We start from the raw sequence: 9,711 nt of genomic DNA, 5'->3' as shown, positions 1-9,711 counted from the left end.
TTACTGTTTGTGGAAGGATGTTTTTAAAATGTAAATTAATCGATAAATTCAAGCACAGGAGGAAATTGCACAATCTTTTCCTACATTTTGGACTTGGTTAACAGTTTAAAATATTATAGTCTTGAGACCCTATAATTTAATAAAACTGTATTGTCAAAATCCTTATCAAAATATGCAAAAGTAAGGCACACACTTTGATTCTATGGAGTTTAAGTTTTCTGTTGGTTTAGAAAAATTTGAACCTTAGGTCAGGAGTTTGGCCTAGTGGTAGAGTGCTTGTCTAGCATGTACGAAGACCTGGGTTTAATTTCTCGGTACCACTTACATAGAAAAAAGCCACAAGTGGTGCTATGGCTGAAGTGGTAGAGCTCTAGCCTTGAGAAAGCCCAAGGACAGTGCTCAGGTCCTGAGCCCAAGCTCAAGACTGTCAAAAAAAAAAAAAAGAAGAAAAAGAAAAAAAAAGAAAAGAAAAAGAAAAACTCGAAGCTTTTATCATGTAAGGTTATTAAACTAGATATTATGACAATTTAAAAAATGTCACAGATTCAATTCCTATATCATCTTCCCATGGAAAGCTTTCATTGTTACCTTAATGAATTGTTGGAAAACACTTTGCTTTTGAGCGGATATGCTTGAAATATCATCCTAAAACTTTCCTCTTTTCTTTTTTTTTTGGATCTAGGTTATGAGTAAATTTCATGTTTAAATCTTAATGATTGAAAGTGGAACTGACCCATTCCAGTAACTTTTTTTAAAATCTTAGAAGAGATTACAAGACTTCCTTCTTGAGTCAAAAGTACATGCACATGAATAATTGAATATATTCCTTAATCCAAATAACTAGCAAGTGTAAGTCTTTTCATTTTCTTTTGCTGAGTTTTGAACAGTAATAGTGCTCTCTCATCCCTTTCAACCTTTGCAATTTGACTTGTTCTTACCGCTCCACTGAAGCTGCTCTGGCAAAGAACAACAACTGTAAAATAGTTCAATCCAGAAAATCATCTGTCTGTCTGTCTACCATTTTGCTACTTTAGATAATACCACAACATGACTTCCTTCTAAACTTTAAACAATGCATATTACCTTAATATTATTCTTACTGTTTCCACTTTCCTTTTTTGACAGATTGAGATGTTACTCTACAGTTTGAGTTTTATTTTCATTCTTTTTTACATTCTGAACCATAGACAGCCCTGTGAATGCCATTTCTTATTACTGTTTGAACTTACCATCATTGTTTCCTTAATATACAGCCTCCTGAATCATCATGAAATTCAACTGGCTAATTTTAGACTGAGTATGTCTGCTAAATAAAACACACACACATTAGTATACCATTGTGAATTTCTAATGGCTTCTAAAATTAGTCAGAGTCAAAACTGTAGTCCACGGGTTGCTGGGATGCTCACTTGTCCCTTCTTGATCTGGCCCCAGTCACTGATCTGATATGCCTTCTTTCCCATCTCCTGATTAGTATTCCTTCATGAGTACTGGACCCATTTTACTCAAAATGCCAAGCACACTCACTTTTGTAATTAGTTCTTCTTCCTAGAACACTCTACCACTTAAGCCACTTGCAGCCTTGATTTTGTTTGTTATTTTGGAGATAATGTCAATGGAACTCTTCTCCTGAGCAGAATGTACTTAAAGATGATCCTCCAGATCTCAGCCTACTTAGTAGCTAGGATAACAGACATGAACCATCAGAACTTATCTAATTTTTTGTTTTTAGCTGAAATGAGATCAGGGCTTAAACTAAGCTTAAACTTGGGGACTAACACTATTGCTCTTGCTTAGCTTTATTCATTCATAGCTGACAATTTACCACTGAAGCCATCCTTCCTTTGTGTGTGTGTGTGTGTGTGTGTGTGTGTGTGTGTGTGTGTGTGTGCGCGCGCGTGCATGGTGGTTAATTGAAATATGAATCTCCAGGTTTTGTCTGCTCAGGCTAGTTTCAAACCTGTATTCTCAGCTTCCTGAGTAGAAAGGATTGTAGATGTTAGCCACATGCCCCCTGCTGATGGATCTATTTTAATTAACTCTCCTTCTTACTTGGTTTAATTTTTCTTCATCTTATTATACTATTGGTAACTCCGTTAGATTTAGTTTTGACTTTTTCCTCAGGCTTCCCGATAAAGATTTTTACTTAATCATCCCACAGGCACATTCTGTGTCCAAAGCTGAAGCTCATTTTATGTGCCAGTAATACTGAACTTGTAAGCCGAACAAAACCTGGGGCATCATGCTTCTAGGCAATTACTTATATTACTTTTGCACCTGTACCACTTCTTCACCTGCTAATTCCTACTCATTCTGCAAGATCAGATTTCATTTCTTCTTGTAACCTTTCATTACCATGTTTCCCACCCTCAGAGTTGTTAATTGTTTCTCCTCTCTGTTTCCATAACACCTGAGCTTATCTTTAAACACCATATGTATTGAATTATAGTAATATGATTTCTTCAGTTATCTTTCTCCCTTAATAAGCTGTAATCTCCTTAAGGATAGAGATTGTGTTGTATGTGTCTATCTATTCTCAGCACTGTAGTTTTGCAGCTCAGGAGGCACTCCAGGGAGGTGATTTAATTGATCATTGTTCTCTAAGGAATGAGAATATTAAGCAGTCACTAAGGAAAGAAGGCAAAAGAGAGGGGGAAAATAGAAAGAAAATGATTTTGTGACTCATTATTAATATTATTTCTAAATTGAATGTGTGTAGACTAGGGAGTACAGGTGGGAGAAGTTTGACAAAGCAATGTTACCACTTATTATGGATAGCTTTGAAGAGGTACTCAGCTCTCATAGCACCAAGTGGCTCTCCCAAATTTAGCCGTCCTGTTTAGTGGTAGATGAAGGAAAAATTATGTAGCAGAAGTTTTCAGACAGTTCAGAGGCATCTTGCTAGGAAACTAGATCATAATATGATGTTTTATAAAACTTCTATAAATAATTTAATGTAGTATATCTTTAATATACAGATACTAGATACTAGGTGATGTCCAATGTGTGGTTGTTTTCTTATCCTAGAGGTTGTTGATGTCATAATTATAGAACTATAATAGAAATCTACCAGGTGGCTCACACTTGTTATCCTAGCTACTCAGAGACTGAGATCTGAAGATTGTAATTTGAAGCCAGCTTGGATAGGAAAATTGGTGAGACTCTTATGTCTGATTGAAGCTCTTCGTGAAGCTGGAAACCCTGAGGAATATTGTCCCTTTGTCTCACTGTGTCTGAATGCCAAGAGAAATATATGATTTACTGTGTCCCAGTGTTTTTTTTTTCCTGTTACCAGTCAGTGTGTTTACTTGTAGATTTATAAACACCTTGTAGCTATCACAAATTGCGGAAACCATGCAATTTATGTTTCTTTGGGTCGGGCTTACTTTATATAAATTTGCTCAAATCTTTCTATTTCCTCATAAATGGTACAATATTATTCTTGTAAAGAGATATTAATGTCATATCACTAGGTTGGTACTTGCTTTTTCGCCAATAGATTGGATAGCTCAGGATGATGAGATTGGTCTTGGCAGGTGGGTTTTTAAGCTGTTGGGAAAGACGATATCCTTCAACTACGAAATCAGAGTGGCTATTCTTTTAAATGCACATAGTAAAGTTTTCAGGATTCTTAGTGATGAAGGCTGAGTTACTTTTATCTGGTTAATAATATATTATAGTAATAAAATATCCTCTTACTAACATATACTTACTAATATACTTAGTAATAATATACTGTCCTTGTAGGTACTGTTAGTGATTGTTGGTAAGTAATGTTAAACTTCTCATGTAGAACTTATCACTGTTGCTTTTTGAAAAGCAGCAGTTTAAAGCTGAATAAACTTGATAAAAGCAACTCCTTTAACCTCTGTGGGTCTTGACAACTTGCAGCATCATGAGAAAATTTTGTGCTTGAAAAGTTGGTGCAAGCTGGGTAAGAAGTCTCAATGTCTTTTATAATACAGTGTGATATTGTTAAGCACATGAAAATTATTTTTCTACCTGAACACCAAATTGATTCCAACATTCACTTACTGAATGATCTGTTTCCAGCATCTTACTAATCTGCTTTACCATTAGGTACAGCCACTAAATTGAGGTCACTATTTAATTGTGGTGATCTTTAGTCTTTCCCTGAGGATGTTTGCTTTCTCTAAATGCTATGAAAAAAATTAATAGCAGTGTCATTCTTCTTACATTTTTAATGTCTTTAATGTTGGCCCTCCAGGATCTGATTTTTTTCAAGTATATTTTTAGTTGTTGTATTTTTAAATTGATGTTTGTTAAATTGTTTTTGGAGATACTGAGTTTGTACTGAGTTTCTAGTTTTTTTTGCCTTAATCAGTTTTTCTTATAGTGTTTCAAGTTTTCCAAGGCAGACTTCCACATTTTTATAACATTTTTTACTTTTCCTAGACATCTCGAATGACAGATGTATGTCACAATGCCTATCTTAAACATGAGTCATTACCAATTTAAAAATTGCAGATAATAATTATAATTTGGGTTGATTTTAAAATTGCATTCATATAACAACTAGTAAGTTGAACCTCATGTAATATATATATATATATTTATAGGATTTAAACCATATCCTTACTTATATTTATTATTATATTACATACATAAAGCTAAGGATATGATTAAGATTATATCCTATTGGCAAACCTCTCTTGGTGGTGGTGAATTTTTTCAGAATGTGTATCATTTTTCATGTGAAAGGGTATCAATGTATGTGAATTAATGCACCTTGTATCTGGCAAATAACATATAACCCTTTTACTAATTACAATAAAAAAATTCAAAAAAAAAAGAATGTGTGTCATTTTTGTTACTCCCTTTTTCTGTCCATATGTCTCATGTTAACAACAAACAATGCTTGTATCAATCAATGCTTAATGGCCTTAAATATCAATATTCAATGTGGCTTGGTTAATTAATTCATTAGTAGTTATAAAATGATATTTTAATTATGGTATTTTATTTCCATTTATTAATTAGAAAAGTTTTATTAAGAGTTGCTTTTCTTCATTAACTATGCAGTTGCTTGCTGGAGCATGTAACATATAAGGAAACCAGTTTCAATGCCTAATTGTTTTCAATTTCAAGACAATTATCTACTGCTATCTTCTGGAAATTTGTCTGTTTTACCTACATTTATGAACTCATGAGTGTCTTTTAATCCACTAATACTCTGTTACTAGAGCTCAGATTTTGGCCAGTTCAATTCTTGCATTGACTCATAAAGGATTTAGTTCTTAGTAGTTTCTGATTGCATACTTTCCATCGGGTTTGACAAGATGTTCCAAGCTTATTGTGTATATTTCCAAATTCAGTCTTAGAAAGAGATCTAATAAATATCAGTTCCTTGCAGTGGAAAAATATATGTTAATATGAAAATCTAACTGGTCACTAGTGGTTCATGCCTGTAATCTTAGCTACTCAAGATGCTGAGACCTGAAGACTGGAGATCACAGCCAGTCTGGATCGGAAAGTCTGCGAGCACATTTTCTTAAAATAATCATCAAAGAGCCAGCAGTAGATGTGTGGCTCAAGTGTTAGAGTGGTAGTCATGACCAAAAAAATATTACATTCCTTATAGGCGTAAAAGTAAATCTGAATACACTGACAGCACTGACAGCACACATATATACACCTATCAAGATAGATAGATAGATAAATAGATAGATAGATAGATAGATAGATAGATAGATAGATAGATAGATAAAATGCTTTTTGAGTTTATGCTTATATTTTGAGTTCCATTTAAGTACTACCTGGCTTTTTATTTTACTCTCTCTTCAAGACATCTGAAATGTTAGAATTGTTCTTGCTTTAGTTGTCTTGTGTTACACATACACTGATCTTAGAATAATAACGCTAATATAACCATTATCAATATGGTTATAGAATACAATTATCAGTGATTTCTGCATAGAAAATCTCTATTCCTTGTCCATATTTTAGTATAATTTATGTATATGATCTAGGCATACAAAACAATTCAATATCCTTTGCTTTTATTTTTAACTCTCATATAGTGTTAGTTCCAAAAATAGCTGTAGATACAGTGTTCATTGTCGGTGCTTGTGTTGATAGTTTTATTAATTATCTTCATAGCTAGAATTATTTATGTAAAACATTTCTTGGGGCCAGGAGTTTGACCTAGTGGTAGAGTGCTTCCCTAGCATGATCGAAGACCCAGGATCGATTCCTGAGTACCACATACATAGAGAAATGATGCTATGGCTCAAGTGGTAGAGCACTAGTCTTGAGAAATTCCAAGAACAGTGCTCAGGCTCAGAGCTCAAGCCTCAGACTGGCAATTTTTTTTAATTTCTTCAGTAGTAATAGTAATATTGGGTTTATATTTCTAAAGTCATTTTTTTCTGGCTGTAAGATTCTTTTTGATATGCAAATTAATACAGTTTGGTATAAAAATTTGATATACAAATTTTTTCATTGAAATTTGTCAGATATAGTATTATATTCTTTTTCAGAATGTTGTGTTGATATCAAAATCTGATAATTATCCAATTTCCTCTTTCTCTTGTGATGACAGTTCTTAAAAAATTATAACAGGATTGGGGCCAGGAGTTTGGCCTAGTGGTAGAGTGCTTGCCTAGCATGCACGCAGACCTGGGTTCGATTCCTTGGTACCACATACATAGCAAAAAGCCAGAAGTGGTGCTGAGGCTCACGTGGTAGAGTGCTAGCCTTGAGAAAGTCCAAGGACAGTGCTCAGGCCCTGAGCCCAAGCCCAGGACTGGCAAAAAAAAAAAATTATAACAGGATTTTTTTTCTTTAAAGTCCACTATAGTTTTACTAGAATTGACCTTAGCAATAGTAGTCCTGGATCTAATTGTCAGGTACATGGTATATGCTTTTTTTTTTTGGTCAGGATTATGTATAGATGGATTACAGTTACATGCGGTAGTAGGTGCATTATTTCGCATACACTGATAGCCCTTCTCATGTTTTTGTCCCCATTTCCCTCCCCTATTTTCTCCCAATCATCTTGTTTTACTTCCTTTCCATTCCTATTTCAAATATACAATATACCAGGTAACAAAGTCAGATACAGTAACAATACAAGATTAACCATAAGGGAAAACAAGAGAAGAAAAATAACACAGTGAATTAGGAACCACAGTCACATAAGATGATGCTCTTGTTTCCATATGCTTTTAAACTATATAGTTTGCCATTTTTACTTAAGGAAAGTCTTTTGAATAAGAAACTTTAGTATTTTTATTTCTTTGAATTTTTAAATTTGATTCCCTGAGATTATTGTTTTGAGATAATAACTCCCATATTATATTTCCTCTTATTTCTATTTTTTGTTTCAAAATTTTGGCTTACTTTACATAAAGCAAAATTCATCACACGATTTATAGTTATGTGGATTGTAAAATATATCAATATCTTTTAGCTATCACCACAATCAGTATGTAACAACTACAATACCCTCTATAGTTTCTTGGGGTATTTTTGTATTTGAGAATTTTCCTCATTCCATACCTGGTGACCTCTTGCTAGATGGTAGGTTGTATTATTTATACTTTTGTTTGTAGGCACAATTTTTCATTTAATGAAATGCAATTGGTACATTTTTATTTTGTGATATATCATGATCTATTATATTAATTTAGAATGATATTCTAGCATCTGTACATATCATTCTTTGTTCCTCTTTCACTCCACAGTTGAAGGATATTGTATTGTTTTACTTTTGAGACATCACGATGAAGCCTGATGGAATTTGTTTGTGGGTATTTTGTGTAAAACTTTGAGTAAGTATGTTGTGGTGAACTTGCTGGTTGTTATGGTGAATATGTTGTTGACAAAGGTAATCTGAAACTTGTGGAAGAAGATCACATTTGTGATCAAATATGAGACTTAGAATTTAGAAAATGATCTCCTGGTGTTAAGACCTCTAATTTTTTTTGAAGTGCAAAAGTTTATTTATTCCTTAACTCAATTATCCACTTATGTCTTAAACTTCACTAATGACCAATAAATAATTTCTATTTTGTTCTATCAGCTAGATCTAAATAAATTTTGATCTTGTGCAACCAGAGTGAAACTTGTATTATAGAACCTTTTGTAATAGCCTCAATGGGAATTAGGCATTGTTTTACACCTTACCATGCACTTTATAATTTGTGAATTAGGATCATCCAGCATTGTCTCTTCACTGAGATAAAAATTTAACACCTTGTTATTAGAAGCAAATGAGAAAAAATGAAAGTATGCAGAACTGAGTTGTTTTCTAAAGGGTTATAAACATGCTGTCAAGTACTGCCAATGCATCTCTTGTTTTGGAGAAATATACTTTTCATTATAAATTGCTTTACTGTTCAGTATAGGAGTTTAAATGTTGATAAATAAGGCACAAGACTGCTTTGATCAAAAGAATAAACCATATTGCTATGAATTCACAAATACATATGTAGATTACTTCTTTGGAGTATGCATTAATAAATAAAACATTCATAAACTGAGGTCTTAAAATGAAAGATTTAACATCATGATGGCTAAAGCATTTCACTATTTCCTTTTGTTCTAGCCATATGAAACTGTGTGGTTCCCTTGGGAACAGAGATATTTTAAAATATAAATGATATAAAAAGACCCCTGATTATGGCCATGATCTTATTGAATATTTTAAACTATTTTGGTATTCCTCCCATTGGGAGATGAGTGTTCTGTTATTTTGTCAGATTTTATCAGAATATGTATCACAGGTGCAAACCTGGGCAGTTCAGATGGCTCGTGCAGTAGGGTTCATGGGTGGATTCATGGAGAAAAATTTAAGTCTTCTAAATTCCTGGTGCAGAGACTATTTGTACCAATAGGAATTACATTACTAAATTAGATCACATAGATGGTATACTAATCTGGTCAATATAATGTAACCCTTCTGTTAATTACAATAAAAAAGGAAAAAAAATAGATTTACCTTCCTAAAGATTAACGAGCCTGTAGTTGAAACCTACAACCTATGGCTGAGCCTATATTAAAAACAAACTTGTTGGCGTTGGGCTGAAGGAGAAGATGGCGGTCTCCACAGGAGTTAAAGTTCCTCATAATTTTCGCTTATTGGAAGAACTTGAAGAAGGACAAAAAGGAGTAGGCGATGGTACATTTAGCTGGGGTCTTGAAGATGATGAAGATATGACACTTACAAGGTGGACAGGCATGATTATTGGGCCACCAAGGACAAATTACGAAAACAGAATATATAGCATAAATGTAGAATGTGGACCTAAATATCCAGAGGCTCCTCTGTCAGTTAGATTTGTAACAAAAATTAATATGAAGGGAATAAACAATTCCAGTGGAATGGTGGATGCACGGAGCATACCAGTGTTAGCAAAAATAGCAAAATTCATATAGCATCAAAGTTGTTCTTCAACAGCTACGACGTCTAATGATGCCCAAGGAAAATATGAAGCTTCCACAACCACCTGAAGGACAAACATACAACAATTAATTTTAGTGAATCTTAAATTTATCTTAAATCAATAACATTCTACTCATATTAATGTCTAGATTAAATATCACAATGCAGAATACCTACATGTTAAGTAAACATGACATGGACACTTGTAAGCATATATTTAATATATGTACACCCATTATACTTCAGGTAACAGGAGGAAAAGTGAAGCAGAATTTTTATTTCTCTTTTTAAGGCACTGTCATTTA

General features: G+C 33.5%; 1 pseudogene; it reads left to right on the top strand.

Annotated features, from left to right (window-relative positions):
- The first annotated feature begins 9,051 nt into the window (after positions 1–9,051).
- On the top strand, positions 9,052–9,496 carry LOC150064144 (ubiquitin-conjugating enzyme E2 variant 2 pseudogene; annotated as a pseudogene).
- The last annotated feature ends 215 nt before the right edge of the window (positions 9,497–9,711 follow it).

Source organism: Megascapheus bottae, chromosome 4 (assembly GCF_031878675.1).
Source record: "Megascapheus bottae isolate mThoBot1 chromosome 4, mThoBot2.hap1, whole genome shotgun sequence".
Taxonomy (NCBI): Eukaryota; Metazoa; Chordata; class Mammalia; order Rodentia; family Geomyidae; genus Megascapheus; species Megascapheus bottae.
Note: the sequence above shows the minus strand (reverse complement) of the source record. Positions and strands in the feature narration are given on the sequence as shown.